This window comes from Ambystoma mexicanum, chromosome 10, assembly GCF_040938575.1.
Source record: "Ambystoma mexicanum isolate Mex_15411 chromosome 10, UKY_AmexF1_1, whole genome shotgun sequence".
NCBI lineage: Eukaryota > Metazoa > Chordata > Amphibia > Caudata > Ambystomatidae > Ambystoma > Ambystoma mexicanum.
The window spans coordinates 1,378,953,489-1,378,970,824 of record NC_090932.1 but is presented as its reverse complement, the minus strand read 5'-3'; the positions used below and the strand labels follow the sequence as shown (position 1 = coordinate 1,378,970,824).

The 17,336-nt window shown below is 46.6% G+C and overlaps 1 protein-coding gene across 1 annotated transcript in view; it reads left to right on the top strand.

Annotated features, from left to right (window-relative positions):
- ANKRD13A (ankyrin repeat domain 13A) overlaps positions 1 to 17,336 on the top strand; it is a 1,258,643-nt gene that overhangs the window by 967,062 nt on the left and 274,245 nt on the right. The gene's annotated exons all lie outside the window — the stretch shown is intronic.

Sequence of the window (17,336 nt, the reverse complement as noted above, 5' to 3'; positions counted from 1 at the left end):
TCCTGCCGCACATTTCGCCCCCCCCTTAGAACACACTGGGGAGACCTCCTCCTGTCAACCAAACACACCCTTAGATCCTGGGACTGGGCTTTAAAGCAGAAGGGAGTGCCCAGAGGACCGAGCCCACGCTCCACGGTCTTCCATAACCCATCCTTCTCACCCGGAGCAGACCTTCGCAATTTCCGGAATTGGATAGAGGCGGGCTGGAGACCATAGACCAGCTATATATGGGAGGGACACCCCTCACCTTCGCCCAATGTAAGGAGAAATTCCAACTCCGGGAAAGGGACAGATTTACCTATATTCAGCTGCGCCACTGGTGCTCGCACCCCCAGACTCTGCAGGCAGCAACTCGCCTGCCCACCGCCCTGGAGCTAACACTGGGGGATCTTCCAACCCGAGGCAGGGTATCCACCCTATATAGGCGCTTCTTGAGAGACTTCCTGTCCACAAAGACCCGCAGCATGGCTCAATGGGAGGCGGACCTGGGTCATCCGGTCGAGGACCAAACCTGGGTGGACATCTGGAACAGAACGCACACCTCCTCCACGTGCGTTACCGATGGTATTACCCACCCCTTCGACTCCACCACATGAACCCGCAGGTGGATCCTGCCTGCTGGAGGGGATGTGGTCACCCAGGCTCTTTCTTGCACATGTGGTGGACTTGCCCAAAGATACGACAGTTCTGGAGGACATGCCTAGAGACCATTGCACAAATTACAGGGAAGGCGATCCCTCTAGAACCTGAACCAGTCCTGCTGGGGGCCCCGATCCCCACGATTTACCCGCGCTCCGCGTCCAAGTCTAAACTATTGACACACTGCCTTCTGGCGGGGAAAACGGTGTTGGCTAGGACCTGGAAATCACCAGAAGGACCTCACATAGCCCAATGGTGGTCTAAACTCTGGGACATCCTGATCGTGGAGAAGGTCACGGCAGCACAGGCGGGCACGCTCCACCGCTTTCAGAATGTCTGGAGCCCAGTGCTGGAATACGACCAGCGCTTCCCCGCCCAGACCTACAAACCGACCAGGGCCCGATGGATCTTGAAACATCAAGTGGATCCGGCAGAAGACATACAGACCCTAGGGGGCGAACCGGACAACCCAGACTGAAAATTCGGCCTCCGAACATAAGGGTGAGAGAGGCCAGAGGGAGGAGGGAAGGAGGATACCCGATGGGGGGGAATAAGGACTGGGGATCGAAGAACTTGAATACGCATTGCTTTTGATATGTCATGTTTTGTATTTTTGCCATCCTGCCTTGATTTAAAATAAACGAAGTTAAAAAAAAAAAAAAGAAGACAGGAGGGGTGTGATGAGAGATTCCAAAAGTTTGGACAGAAAGGGAAGTAAAGAAATTGGACGGAAATTAGCGGGAACCGAGGGATCTAGTGTGGGCTTCTTGCGAAGGTGAATAACCCTTGCAGATTTCACCTCCGAGGGAACCAGGCCTGACTGACATGAGTCATTAATAGCCAGGGTGATATTAGCTAGTAGGTCTGGGGCGATCTGCTTCATGATGGTGGCTGGAATAGCTTCCTCAGAGGAGGATGATTTGATTTTCAAGATGGCCGCTAGGACCTCAGCCTCACTAAAAAAAGGGAAAGTGGACCAACTGACTAAGGGATCGATCGGGTGGGCAGGTAATAGTATCATGGCATCTGGCATCATTATCACCGGGGATTTTGCAATATTTGTGCGAATTCCTTCAATTTTAGTGATGAAAAATGAAGCAAGGTCATCGCACAACTTTTGAGAGGGCTGTAAATGTAAGCATATGAAAAACAAAGGAGCCTTTGACCTCGTTGGTATTACAGGCCTTTGACATATATCAATTTTCCAGACCGTCTCCATGGCACAATCAGTTAATGCGTGTGTTGGTTACCTGAATGTTTGGTGGTTCGAGCCCATCACGGGATGCCTGTAATATTACTAAACTATATAAATGCTTATTTGCTTTATAAAATGGTAGATTGTTGGAGATTATGAAGAGTGGTTACCCTCCCTTTACCCATAACCAGGAGGGGGGTTTTGAATTAAAAAAACTCAAGGATGGAGTACCGGTGGCCCTATTCCGGGACAGTCCCGGCAAAGCCTGGGGCATCTGTCTGTCCTACTTAAAGGGGCAGGAATGTCTGTGGTGGGAATGTATGTGCCTTATGCCCCATACCACCCAAAACCCATCAAGTTATTCAATTTGTTTTCTAAAATATATTTTTAGCCTTGTCGTTCATTTTAAGGAGTTGGCACCTCTGATCTAACAACACCTAGTGCACAGTCTCATTCCAAAATTCAGGCATAAGAAGCAGACTGTATTTAAGCATACTTTTTTATTCACATAATGGAAAAAAACTAAGGTAGTCCCTAATGTTATGCTGGTGAAGTCACCAACATTGTTATACAATATTTTTTGAAAATCAATTGTTATTGAGTTTTTAGTCACATTACAACAAACCTCTTCAAAATATTTCGTAACAATCCCTCTGAACAATCTTTTTTAAATTTTTTTTATTTTGCGTTTGGTTTACAAAATATAAACCTTTACAAAAGAAAACACAAAATACATTTTTTATACAAAAAGAAGAATATTCAAATTCAGTTAAAAAAGGATAAGATAAACAAAACAATTAAAACCCTATTTTAGGTAGAGTATATACAGCATCAGATCTAATATTGGGCCATTTTTCCTATTAACTGTAAAGCTCACCTTGTATCCACGGGGACGCCCCTCGACCGGCCAGGATGCTCTTCGGTCCCTTCCCCTTCCCTGGAGTTCGTGCTGTCGAGGATCGGCTCTAGAAGACAGGAGGTGAAGTTTAACTGCTGTTCCTTCCCTGGCGACCCACCTCCCAGGTTCCCGTTCCCCTTGCGGTTCCCCAGGGACGTCTCTCACCTTGATTTCTTTAAGGATGCGCTCTCCATCCTGCCGCGCTGGGCAGGGGCGCGTCGTCAATGGCACCGTTCCGCCGAGTTTCTTCACTGGTGAGGGCCGGAGTACAGACTGGCTGCGACTCCGTTTTTTCAGTTAAGTCTTTGAAGATGAGAGCAATGTCTTTAGTGGTTTAAGCACAAATAACCTTCTGCCCTTTTCTTGCAGATGTTGGAGGCTGAGGTGGATGCTGAAGCTGAGTTCGAGAAGGTAAGATGAAACGCCAAGCGGCGCTGCGAGCGTCCTTGCAAATGGCTAACCTGTGCTATTGTTGTCTTGCAGGTCGAGAAGAATAGAAGATGAGTGGTTCTCCAGAACCCAAAGAGGCGGACGATGTCTTGGAGAAGATGGCCTTCCTGACGGACTGGTAAGAAGCTCACACAATGTCAGAGATGGTGCTGAAGGAAGATGGTGAGCGTTGGACGATTTCGGTTGCCGGCGGATGCCGCTGAACAGGTAAGGATGGCAATGCTTCTTGCCTTTTCTCACCCTTGCAGGCTAGGATGCTGAGCAGGACCCGGTGAACGTCATGCTGCTATAGCAGAATAACGCAGAGCATGTGCCTCTAATCGGGCGTGATTTAAATAGCCAGCAGGTATCCCAGGTGCCTTCTGGGCGAGCCCCGCCCTGGATGCTAGACCGCCGAATGCAGTTCCCCAACGTTCCTCATGGGTGCGGCCATACTTGTCCATTGCCCATTGAAACCCTATTCTAGCATGTGCCTCCGAAGCCAACAGCGCCAGGACTGGCTCCAAGGGATCCGAGGGGGACCGAATAGAGTCTTTGGGGCCCCGTGAACACTCGGTGGGGATAAGGTTGTGACAGCACTCCCCCCTAAGGCCCATCTCAAAGTGGTTCTCCGGCCCGATCCTGGTTTGAAAGGAAATGCTTGATGGAAACGCTGAAGTAAACGTGGAGCATGGATGTACTCACTGGGTTCCCATGTTCTGTCCTGTGGTCCGTACCATTTCCAATCCACTAGGTAGTAGAGTTTAATCCTCACATGCTTAGAGTCCAAAATGTCCTTTACCTCATATTCAGGTTCCCGTTGAACGATGACAGGCTCAGGTGGGGATAGTTACTCGGGTACCCGGCTTGACTGGTTTCAAGAGAGATACATGGAATACTGGATGCATTCACATGTGGGCTGGTAGTGTCAACTTCACAGCTGCTGGTTTAATTATGGCTTGCACTGGGTATGGTCCCAAGAACCGCGAGCAAAACGGTTGAGTTCCTTTTATTGGTATATGCTTGGAGGCTAGCCACACCATATCTCCTACCTGGTAGACAGTGGCCTCGGAGCGAAGCTAGTCCGCACACCTTTTCTGGCGCGCCTTAGCTTGTTGCATGGGTTCTTGAGCTTTAGTGAAGGCCTGAGTGATGGTTGTGTGCAGGGTCTCAACAGCCGGCATTTCCAGGGTTGTGGGGACGTCTAATTCAGAAGTGCGTGGGTGTCTCCCATACACTGTAAAAAATGGCGTTTGTCCTGTATTACTATGTAGAGAATTATCCCTTGTGAAGCATGCAGCGTAAGTACTGCTTAAGAGTCTGATTTGTTCTCTCCGTTTGGCCGTCAGTCTGAGGGTGGTGACTAGTGTACAGACGGATGTCTATCTGGGCCAATGAGCAGCATTTCTTCCAGAAGCTGGATACAAATTGGGTTCCACGGTCTGATATTAAGTCTGAAGGGAATCCATGCAGGCGCACTACGTGTTCAAGGAAAATTTTGGCGAGGCCGGATGCAGTCGGCAGACCCTTGAATGGGAAGAAATTAGCCATTTTAGAAAATAGGTCCACGATTACCAGGATGGTATTGTATCCTTGACACGGAGGAAGATCGTGATGAAATCTAACGATAATGTATGCCATGGGGCTGGCGGGATGTCCAACGGCTGTAGGAGGCCGGCGGGTCTTTGTTTGACTGAATTATTTTGAGCACAGATACCACAAGATGAGACAAACGCAATTACATCCTTATGCCAAGTTGGCCACCAGTAATTCCTTTTTACCTTGGCCAAGGTTTTGGCGATTCCCGGGTGTCCTTCAATGAGGGAGTCATGGTATTCGGAGATTACCTGTTCTTGCAATTCCTTCACCGGTACGAATAGCCGATTTCAGTAATACGGCAATTGATTCTTAATACAGTAGTACCACTCTTGTAGTTGCTCCTGGGTTAAAACCTGCAGAATTTTGTATAGGAGCTCGTCCTGGGTCATGGTGGTTGTGATGCCTAAGATTCTATTCTCTGGAATGATGGCCACCGGATCCGGAGGCGTGTGCGCCATTTCGTCGGTGCCCATGCGGGAGAGTGCGTCAGCTTTGCCGTTTTTAACCCCAGGTCTGTACGTAATCACAAAGTCATACTCTGCGAAGAAAAGGGCCTAGCGCAGCTGTCGTGATGATTGAGCCTTCGCGCCCTTCAGATACTGGAGGTTTCAGTGATCCGTAATCACGGTGACGGTGTGCCTGGCCCCCCGCAGGTAGTGTCGCCAGGCCTTGAAGGCAGCTTTAATGGCCAATAGTTCTTTGTCCGTAATGGCGTAATTGAGTTCTGCTGGCACAAATTTTTGTGACCAAAAGGCCAACGGATGTAGTTGGCCTGTTAGTGGGTCTTTTTGGGACAGAACCGCCCCCATTGCCAGACAAGACGCATCTGTTTCCATAACACAAGGAATGTCTGGAAGTGGGTGTCGCAAGATGAGAGTGTTGGTGAACCTCGTCTTGAGTTCCTGGAAGGCCTTCTCAGCTTCCTCAGTCCAGTTAAACGTCTTGTTGCATTTTCTTAGCAAAGAAATAATCGGGTGTACGACTTGGGAGAATCTGGGGATAAATCGACGGTAGAAATTCGCAAACCCCAACATACTCTGGACTCCCTTGATTGAATTGGGTGCTGGCCAATTGAGGACAGCGTCCACCTTGTGAGCGTCCATTCGTAAAGCCCGGGAATTCCACCTCCGTTACATGGAACAAGCACTTTTCCAACTTGGCATAAAGATGGTGTTCTCTTAGTTTGTTCAGGACTTCCCGTACATGCTCAATGCGCTCTTGTTCAGATGTTGAATATACCAGTATTTCGTCTGTGTACTAGAGCGCAGACATCAATGAGTTCTCAAAGGACATTGTTCATGAAATACTGGAACGCTGCCGGGGCGTTACATAGGCCGAACGGCATTACTTGGTATTCGAACAGGCCATACTTGGTAAGAAATACTGTCTTCCACTCGTCCCCTTCTTTTATGTGCACCAGATGATAGGCCCCTCTCAGGTCCAGCTTTGTATAGATCTGGGCTTTCTTAACCTGGTCTAGTAACTCCGGGATTAAAGGCAGAGGGTAGCGATTTTTGATGGTTACTTGGTTCAATGCACGATAGTCAATACACGTTCTCAAATCGCCTTGCTTTTTCGGTACGAAGAATAATGACGCTGCGGCCGATGACTTGAACGGGCAGATGAAACCATTGGTCAGGTACTGCTTCAGGTACGTTTTTAGGTGTTGGTTTTCAGGCTCAGTGAGTGCGTAAATGCGCCCACATGGAATCTGGGCTCCAGGTAGCAGATCGATTTGGCAGTCGTAGGGTCTGTGGAGTGGGCAACGTATTTGCTTGCTCCTTTTGGAAAACATCTTGGAAGTCTTGGTAATGAATCGGCAGGGTAGCGATCCCTCCGAGGGCATGGGTCATTCCCTCCTGAACTGGAGAACTTGCGTGTTTTGCCTTCCGACCCTTCGGGTAACAGGTGTGCGTGCAGCTATGGGCAAAGACCATTTTGCAAGCTCGCCAGTTGATTCGTGGGTTATGAGCGACCAGCCATGGCATCCCCAGGATCAGCCGAAATTGGGGGGCTTTAATCAGATGGAAGGCGATGGTTTCGCGGTGCCCATCTTCGCACAGGAGGGTGAGTTCAGTGGTGCATTCCGACACAAGGCCCGAGGCAATCTCTATACCATCAACGGTGGTTACAGTCTCTGCGGTTGGTTTAGGGCACAGAACTAGCCCCATTTTTGCTGCAAGATCTTGATCTATGTAATTTCCCACCGCTCCGCTGTCGATGTAGGCCTCCAACGAGTGCATGTCGGATGGCTGCTGATGGGGAATTAAGATCACGGGTAGCGCAAAATGGGAGATCTGTAGCTGGACTTCTTCGCTCTACAATTGGACCCCTACAATTGCCAGGCTTGCTCGTTTCCCGATTCCTCATCAGGGGTTTCTTTATCTGTGGCTCCTACAATTCTTCTGGGCGGCTTGACCGGGCATTCCTTTAGGAAGTGAACTGCTTTTCCACAATACAGGTACAACTGCAACTCCCTCCATTTATCTCGTTCTGCTTTGGTTAGAGGGGGCCTGACTCCTCCTATCTGCATAGGTTCGCTGGTCCCGTCGGGTCCTCGCAGGGTTTGATCTTTGGATCGCAGGAATAGGGGGTGTAAATCCGGCTTCCAACCAGCGTTCTTTCTGTCTTGCAGTCGGCGATCCAACTGTACCACCAAACTAATGAATTCAGCACAATCCTGGGGTGGAGCTACTACTTGGGCCAAAACGTCTTTTAGCTCCCCTTGAAGACCCCGGTGAAACAGTGTGGTCCGTTTGTCCTCTGGCCAGTCTTCCTCGACCACCAGTCTATTGAAAGTTCCAATGTAAGTTAGCAGATCCTGGCTCCATTGACGAAGGGACAAGAGTTCATTATCTAGAGCCTGTCCATGGTGGCATTGGGCGAAGAGTTTTTCCAGTTCCCACTGAAACCCGTCGAAATCTTGTAACAGAGGGTCGTTCCGACTAATGAACGGTATTGACCAATCTGCCGCACTCCCACTAAGGTAAGATAAAACGAAGGCCACACATGATTGGTCCATGGGGAACGCCCCAAACCAGCACAGAAAATGGAGGCGGCACTGGTTCATGAAGGTAGCGTATTGTCGGGGTCTCCCGAAAACTGTTCCGGAGGAGCCAGAGGTACTGCCCCAAGGCGGTTGATCTGGACCGGATTGCTCACTGAGGCTGATGTGGACTGACCAATTCCGGGCAACGGGGCTTGTCCTGCTTGTGACTGGAGGAGTTGCCTCCCGAGGTCATCTGTCCTTTCCTTGGCCACAATTCGTTCCCTCCGCAAGGCATTAGTTTCCTGCCCCAACAACTGGGCTAACTGGTCTGTTTCCGAAGTTTCCATACTAGGCGCCCAGGTGGATAATTAAGTTGTGGGCTTCGCGTTCTGTAAAGCTCACCTTGTATCCACGGGGACGCCCCTCGACCGGCCGGGATGCTCTTCGGTCCCTTCCCCTTCCCTGGAGTTTGTGCTGTCGAGGATCGGCTCTAGAAGACAGGAGGTGAAGTTTAACTGATGTTCCTTCCCTGGTGACCCACCTCCCGGGTTCCCGTTCCCCTTGCGGTTCCCCAGGGATGTCTCTCACCTTGATTTCTATAAGGATGCACTCTCCATCCTGCCGCGCTGGCCGGGGGCGCGCCGTCAATGGCACCGTTCCACCGAGTTTCTTCACTGGCGAGGACCGGAGTCCAGACCGGCTGCGACTCCGTTTTCTGCTAAGTCTTTGAAGATGAAGATGAGAGCAATGTCTTTAGTGGTTTAAGCACAAATAACCTTCTCCCCTTTTCTTGCAGATGTTGGAGGCTTAGGTGGATGCTGAAGCTGGGTTCGAGAAGTCAAGATGAAATGCCAAGCGGCGCTGAGAACGTCCTTGCAAATGGCTAACCTGTGCTATTGTTGTCTTGCAGGTCGAGAAGAATAGAAGAAGAGTGGTTCTCCAGAACCCAAGGAGGCGGAAAATGTATTGGAGAAGATGGCCTTCCTGACGGACTGGTAAGAAGCTCACATGATGTCAGAGATGGTGCTGGAGGAAGATGGTGAGCATTGGACGATTTCGGTTGCCAGAGGATGCCGCTGAACAGGTAAGGATGGCAATTCTTCTTGCCTTTTCTCGCCCTTGCAGGCCACGATGCTGAGCAGGACCCAGTGAACGTCACTCTGCTAGAGCAGAATATCGCGACGCGTGTGCCTCTAATCGCGCGTGGTTTAAATAGCCAGCAGGTAGCCCAGCTGCCTTCGGGGTGAGCCCCGCCCTGGATGCTAGACCGCCGAATGCAGTTCCCCAACGTTCCTCATGGGTGCGGCCATGCTTGTCCATTGCCCATTGAAACACCGTCCTAGCATGTGCCTCCGATGTCAACAGCACCAGGACTGGCACCAAGGGATCCGAGGGGGACCGAATAGAGTTTTTAGGAACCCGTGAACACTCGGTTGGGATAAGGTTGTGACAATTAACAGAAGTTTTAAATTATTAGGCAGGTGGCGTTCCTAACGAGAACATACATACATTTGCAGCGATGTATAACAGTTGTCACTTCAAGCATATTTTGTCTCTATACATTGGTTCAATTCCCCAAGGTTTCAGTTGGTAAGATTATATGGCTGCAGGCAGATTACAGACTTCATGCAAAAATTTCACTACGGTCAATTTCAATGCATTCAATTTGCCATAGAGCATGTTCCACCATAAATCTTCAATATCAACTCTTGACGGGTCAAGGACAAATTTACCAAATATTGCCAGACGTTGAGTTACCAATGCCTGACACTTTAATAATAGATGCTTCAGTGTTTCAGATGCTTCATTACAGTGGCAAAAATGACAGGGGATTCTCTGTGTAGTACCAGAGCGAATTTCAAAAATTTCCCCTGTCAGCAAAACATTGAAGCGAAATCTCATGTATGCAGCCCTCCTTTTAGAGTGAGTGAATTTAATTAAGTATGACTCCGGAATACCCATTTTCTTTCCATCATAAATGATCTGATTATAGATCCTGGAGGCCACCACCCTTTCCATGGATTGCACCCAATCCAGGGATTGAAGTTTTTCCTTCCTTAACTCTCATAGGGTTAAGTATCAGAGGTTCCAATGTTAAACAGACAGAATCAAGACAATTCAAGCAATCTATTTGAAGGTTCAACAACCACTTCGATGTCGAGGAACCAGTTCTCAGTCTGCAACCCATCAGTGCATATAAGGTATTGTCTTTGGCAATAATAAGATTCCGATATAGGGTTAGTCTTTTCCACCTGATTTTATTGTCTAATGAAAGAAGACCCAACCCAAAACGGATAGCTGACATTGGAGCACCCCTCGGTAGACAGTAGAGTATTTTCCGCCAGATTTTAGATACCAATTTGGCAGCCAATCGGTGAGTTGAAAAGGGTAGAATTTAGAAACCATATAGAAGTTTAGGTAGGACTTTGTAAAACCTGATTACCGGGGTCACTGAGTACTTAAAGTATTTAGTAGCTACCTTTTGCATATGGATCGTAGCGCCATTGAAGATCAGGAAACCCAAATAGCAGAGTGATCTAACCGTAAGCAGTAAACATCCCTCTATGTTCCATTTGAAATTGGGGAGTTTTCTCCTATCTGTTAGGGTAAGTACAGCGGATTTCTTCCCATTGATAATCAATCCATTGTTGTCCACATATTTCGAAAGGGCCACCAATTCCCGCTGAAGACCCACAGGGGTAGCATCGATCAGAAGGATGTCGTTGGCATAGGCTGTCCAAGATATTTTCCCACCCTCGATCCTTGGTGAAACAAGCGATGCTGCTGTTAAAGGCCCATCAACATCCCTTATATATAGGTTGAAAAGGGTGGGTCCAAACAAGCACCCCTGTCTCAAACCATTACCTGTTTGTATAAGCAGTGACAAATCCCCTGATAAATTTAATTGAATTTGAATGGCAGAATCTTCATGTAAATGAATGAGAATGGTCCGAGGTCCTGATGGGATACCCATTGAAGCCAGCCTAGACCACAGTCTTACCCGATCCACCTTGTCGAACGCAAGGGAAATATCGATCGAGGCTAGATATATGGGGGTGGCGGCTTTCTTACACGCCTTCTCCAAGAAGAGAGTAAAGATTAAACCCCCTATTTCAGTGCCCATCCCTTTTCAAAAACCAAATTGTTGCATGCATGCAGAGTATCCGATTTGCTTCCACCCATTCCTCGATTTTCCCAAGGACTATTTCTGCAAATATTTTAGTGTTGCATTGCTAAAGTGAACTGTTGGTGGTGGAAAAAAATTCTCTATTTGTAAATTAGCACTGCGAGCTGCCTTGGAGCTCTTGCCTGCACCCGCTCGCTTCCTGGAGGAGGCGGAGCCTTCGACACGTGACTAATCATGTGACTTTTCATCGTCCTCAAAACACCAGAACTACCACCCTTGCGGTTTTAAGGGGTGAAGGCCTGGAGGCTGTTGAGCGGCTGTTTGACGCTGGTGGCGCGTAAATTGGAGAGACTGCGGAGGAATTACCTCCTTGATCCCATCTGAGCGCCTACTTACCCTGTGGAGTCGCGCACAGACTTAGTCTGTGTCTACTCACGGCTAACACTGCCCAGCAGTAAGTCCAGTCTGCCCCGACCGACCTCTGATCGATCCCTGAGCGAATGGAACTGCCTCAAGGCGACTCTGTGGCACCACAAACTGGCGTCAGAGCGCATACTAGAAATCGTCTACTACAGCTGCGGAGGCAGCACTCCAAACTAGGAAAAGCCAAGGTAAGCGAAATATGCATTAATGTCGATGCGTCACTGCCGCAAGGAGAAACCTCGCCCGCAAAAGCAAATGCTAATGCTTCCGTAACCATGGAGACAGTCACCTTGCCTCCGGTCGGGTCTGTTGAGCGGCCCTGTACCGCTATTGCAACCCCGCTCGACGAGCCTGTCTGGCAAGCCTATTACAGACTCCTTAGTGATCGCAGTCATGGTGGAGGCCGTCGATACTACCCACCAACTTAATATAAATACCTTGTCCCAATCATCCTTGAAGCCGACTTCTGAACAAAGCCTAATCTCTGAACTTCCACTAACGAGAGACTTCGTACACTTAACGTGTGAAGAAGCAAAACACTCCCGATGAACTTCAGAAGATTTTTCGAGTAACAGAGTGCAGCTGCCTCTACCTACTGTATATTTAGACGCATAGAAACATTTTCGTTTGACGTAACGGATGCCGACCTGCTGGCAATTCGGTCGCCGTCTATCGGAACGCTGAACTCACTTGCATTACAAACAAGTTCCAATCATCCTCTTACAGTGGCAACAAAAAATGTTGTGCAACAAGGTGACATCAACACACAGGAAAGATCGAAAACTTCTAAATTAATTGACACGACGCTCAACACATATGATGCCAAATCACAGTCGAGTGCTGCAGAATCAAAATCACTGCCCTCCTCATACAATAATGCTGGAAACTTAGGCGCCAGCGTGCAAGATCAAATGACGCCCTCAGCATTAGATAAAAAGGAGAACGCAGTGTCCACCCAGAGGCTTCCTTTGACATCTAACGTATGCACTCCTACGACCCACGACGTTGCCGCACGCGAAGCACGACTGACTGCCCGCTTAAAAGCGGACTTTAACCTTATGCGCGAACGTCTAAACGACAGCTTCATCATCAAACATGATAAGGGAGGAATATCTGCCCGGAAAGCGAGCACGCAGCTAAAAGTTATAAACCATTCATCAGATAAAGCAGCTACTTCACATGATCCTGCTACTACAGTAGGTGCGTTCAACCTTGATCTGCTTGAAGATTCTCAGCAAATTAGTCTCTGCAAGCCGAGAACGGAAAAGGACAATCCTGATGAAACCGAACCAGACCATGTTGAACACAATCCGTCAGAAAGAAGATCTTCTCAGGCAAGTGCAAGTTCTTCAGTGGACAACCCCACCACCATGAAAGGGAACATCTCCATTGCAGCAGGGATCCAGATCAATAATAATGTCCTAGCAGCAACATCAATTGCTCTAATGCCGTTTATGAAACTATATGAGGCATTAAATGACACAGTGCGAGATCAAAATTCAATGTTGTCACTGATGAACCTCAAGTTGACCTCAATGGAAAAATGCAACGAACATTTAAGCAGTCGCCTACATTCTGAAGCTGCAGCCACACACCAATGGCATTCCCGTATAAATGAAATAACAAAAAGAGAGGCCCATGAAAAAGTAGACCTTGCTGAAGCTCTAGTGGAATGCACAAAGTGGATCAGGCACAATGTTGCTGTACAGCGGCGAGGACTCACGACGAAAGAGCTTTGCACTTGCAACCAACACAACCCTGACTTGGCCACGACAATACCGCACAATCCTCGACTTCACCATCTTTTGTTACCATTTAATGCAATAGAGTTAAAAGCAGCTGAAGATGAGATCAATGGTACGAAAAACAATAGTGCGATCAATAAAAATAAGGAACATGCGATTGCCCTGATTTCTGAGGCAACGGCGTCTACTGAAGTAAGCTCCTCTCCACACATTGACTTCCAAACTAATACAACGGCAAACAACGAGGTACCTTTTGAACAATCCAGCACATCGTGTAAGGACGAGAAGTCAAGGCCACAGACTGCCCCTCTAAACAGAGAAACAGCAACCGAGAAAAAAATATCCTTTGACATATTCTCTGGCACAGCAAAATCAATAAAAACGAAAGAGGCTGTAACGATGTTAAAGGCTAAACAAGTGAAAATTGCAAAAACATCGAAGAAGGGCCTGGCATCAAAACGCCCGCGAACAAACGATTCTAAAAAATGTATAAGAAACTTGTCCACTCCTCCACGCATCGAAGCAAAAAAAACAACATCAGCGTCTAAACAGCCGGAACAACAAATCACTAATAAAAAACAATTAGATGATGATGCAGGCGGTGGTCAGTCAAAATGTCGAAAATAAAATGTAGAATGACAATAATGTTGAAAAATAAATGTAGAAAAAAAATGTCAAATTCCCTCTTTTTTAATTATATATTTATTTTGGGGTCCAGGAATAAAAAAAAAATGGGTAAAAGAAAAAAAAAAGGGGGGGTTAGAGGGGGAACCTAATGTCATGAGACTGCTGCACAATGTACCTGCACTACGAAATATTCGTTCAGATGACATTGGAATAGTGGAATAGAAAACCGAGTCAAGATCTGATTGGGTAATCTTGCACATGAGGTCAAAGACCGTAGCAAGACCATTACTAGATGCAAAAGACGACTTGTTGTTCTTTGGTTTCAATTTAACAGTCTCAGAAGAAGACCAGCCTTCTCGTGACCCGACAAATGGAGAATGTCTTACTTCAACATCCAACAATGCTAAAGGAGAAATGTTGAGGAAACAACTCAAACAGTCAACGTTCTCAAATGAAACAAATAGCCAAAGGCGAAATGCATAGAATGATGCAGGGTTAGGATGCATGTCCCAACTACTAACATCATGGAATACACGAGGCTTCGCACATTTGTTCCGAGAAGGAAAATCACAGGACATACAAAGTATGTTTATCTGTCTCCAGGATACTTGGCTCCGGAAGACCCCTTCATGCGACGGCTACACAACCTACTTAAATGCTGCCGGCAAAAACCAAACCGGACGTCCCTTCTCTGGCCTACTGTCAATGATAAAAAACTCCTCAGGCTGGGAAGTGATTGGAATTCAAAAATCCTAACCTATTCGTACAGGCTATCGTGCAATCATCAGCTTATGATCTGTTGGGAAATCTACATAAACAACACCTTCTTCTAATAAACACTTATTGGAACCCTGAGATGATTTCAGATGCAGAATATCTGGCGTCTGTAACTGTGCAAATAGACAGTTGTTATGCCTTATTCGATGAGCCATTTATCTTGATCAGCGGTGACTTAAATTATACCTGGTTCGACATAACTAAGGAATGTCGTTCAAATGTCACATATCAAATTCCTACGGAAGTCTCTGATCGTGGCACCAAGTGGGCGTACAAACTAACAACACGCAATTGCTCAATGCTAAATGGATGTACCAGAGGCAATATTCCTGCAGCTGCAACGTGGCACCGGGGAGATATAAAGAAAACAATAGATTATATCTCGGTCTCTGAAAGTTTACATGTCCTTATCTCAGATCTACATGTAAAAAAATCTACAACAAGTGACCACGATGCTCATGGCTGACCCCGCATAATACAAGCAACTCAAGCTACACCGTACAATTAGACATTAATAACACTCATAATCGTCTGCGGATAAATAGCAAACAGATCGATAAATTGACAATGGAATTTATTCACTCATGTTCCCTCAGGGTACATATAGAATATGTGGCTCTATTAAAACAGTATACCAACACAAACAAGATCACGCCCAGAGATTATATCCATCCGTTTAGCCCGGAGTTACATGAAGCAAAAAAATCATTATCGAAAGATTTGAAATTACTAAGGAAAGCTGGCGGCAACAATCTAAAGCTGCTAATAACGACGAGGCGTCAACGCTACCGAAATTGGCTTAAGTCCTTCAACATCATACGTGGCCACGAACAAGCCGAATTAATGCTCCGCTTACTGATCCAAAAAGATAGCTCAAATATATGGAAAATAATAAATAATGACCACTTAAATCAAGCCAACACCCTAGCAAATGGAGTGAACGCAGCCACCTGGGTGAAACACTACAATGCGGTATTCAACAACGACCACGCCGACCCTCTTCCAAATTCTACACCAGAAGAGTGCAAATGGGACGTCATCGAATCCTCTGCTGAAATTGAAAAGGCAATTCAAAAACTAAAGTCTTCTCGTGCTGCAGGCCCCGACGGGATCTCCAATAATATGCTAAAAGCAAATAAAGAAAATTGGGCACAATTTATTAAAGCCTTATTCGTTCAAATTGCCCAAACACAAAGATCCCTGATTCGTGGACTAATGCGATTGTCGTCCCAGTATTCAAAAGAGGTAACCGTGACGACCCAGCAAATTATCGGCCCATTGCGTTGCTAGATACTATGGGCAAGATATTTGCCACTTTCCTGAAAAATCTCGCGATGGGCAGAAAACAAGATGATCCACGATGTGAGACAAACTGGATTTACACAAGGAGTAGGCGTGGAACTCAACTTGTTGCTATTAAATCTGGTCAAATTAGATTCAATAAAACACAAAAAAAGATTGTTTTTGGCTTTCATCGACTTAAAACAAGCCTTTGATAGCATCAATCGGAAGCTCTTGTGGCAGAAATTGAAGAACTGGGGCTATGAGTTACTATCCCCGCTGATGGCACTCCACGCAAACACTAGCATTCATGTGCGCCTAAACACAGCAGGCAAACTATCAGAGAATATAAAAACTACAAGAGGTGTAAAACAGGGTTGCCCCCTTGCAGCCCTGCTGTTTAAACTCTTTATAGCCGACTTACCTGAGGCACTCGCACAAACACGGTGTTTTCCTCCAAAAATAAATGGAACCCATGTAAGCCATGTAATCTATGCAGATGACCTTGTGCTGCTTGACAGCACGGAAATAGGCTTGCAAAGATTATTGTCAGCCTTACAAATCTATCTAATGGCAAACCACCTAACTATAAATGTGAAAAAATCACAAGTAATGGCTTTAGGACTTAAAACCAAATCGAAAAAAGCGATTTTCAATTGGAAACTAGACAATGAGTCATTGACCAAAACTGATGTGATTCGATATTTGGGGGTTTCCTTTAATATCTCGATCAGAGAATGGAGTTGGACCAATGATGTCCAATGTCGTATGCGAATGTTTGCTTTGCAAGGACGAAAACTGCATACAAACTATGAAAAATGTTCCCTCCAACCATTAATGACCTTCTACCTCCAAAAAGTGATCCCGGCGGTATGCTTTGGCAGCGAATCAGGGTGGAATATCAGTGCAAGTTTTTGGGCCCAATTAGAAGGTTGTTTTTGGCGCAAGGCTCTCCATCTTCCACAATGTGTCTCAATGGTGGCACTGAGGCACGAATTGGGTCTTGTATCTCTACACACTACCGTACTGTGGAAATCTTTAGCACTTCTAAGGAAAATGCTAATATCTCCAGTTTCAAAAGCCTATCTCATTCTAGTGAACAACAATCACGACACAACTGCCTCACTGATAAATAGTTGGGAGGAGAAATTACTAGCCATTCTGAATGAGGCTGACATAAAAATGTCAGTGGTCATAAAGATACCACAACTGGCAAAAGAAAAATTCAAACAATGGAAGTGGATCATAAACGCTGAACAACGCACTGCATCAGCTTCGGCTTTAGACTTAGGCTTGAGCTCGCAAAAAATGGATGAATTGCCAAAGTATCTGACCAAATTTCCTTCTAATTACAATCGGAATCAGTTTTTAAAGATTACGCCTCAATCTGTACAATACAAAAGAACGGCTGATGAAAATAAAAGATCCCATGACAAAGAATGACACATGCCGCTTCTGTCAAAAAGAGACTGAATCAACCAAACACCTGATAATCGAATGTGCGCAAATCGCTAGGCAACGCTCTCTGCACCTAGAGCGATATGCCCCGATAAATGGTAACATGGTTGAATGGTGTAGCCATCTGATTATGGGGACTAATGTACAGC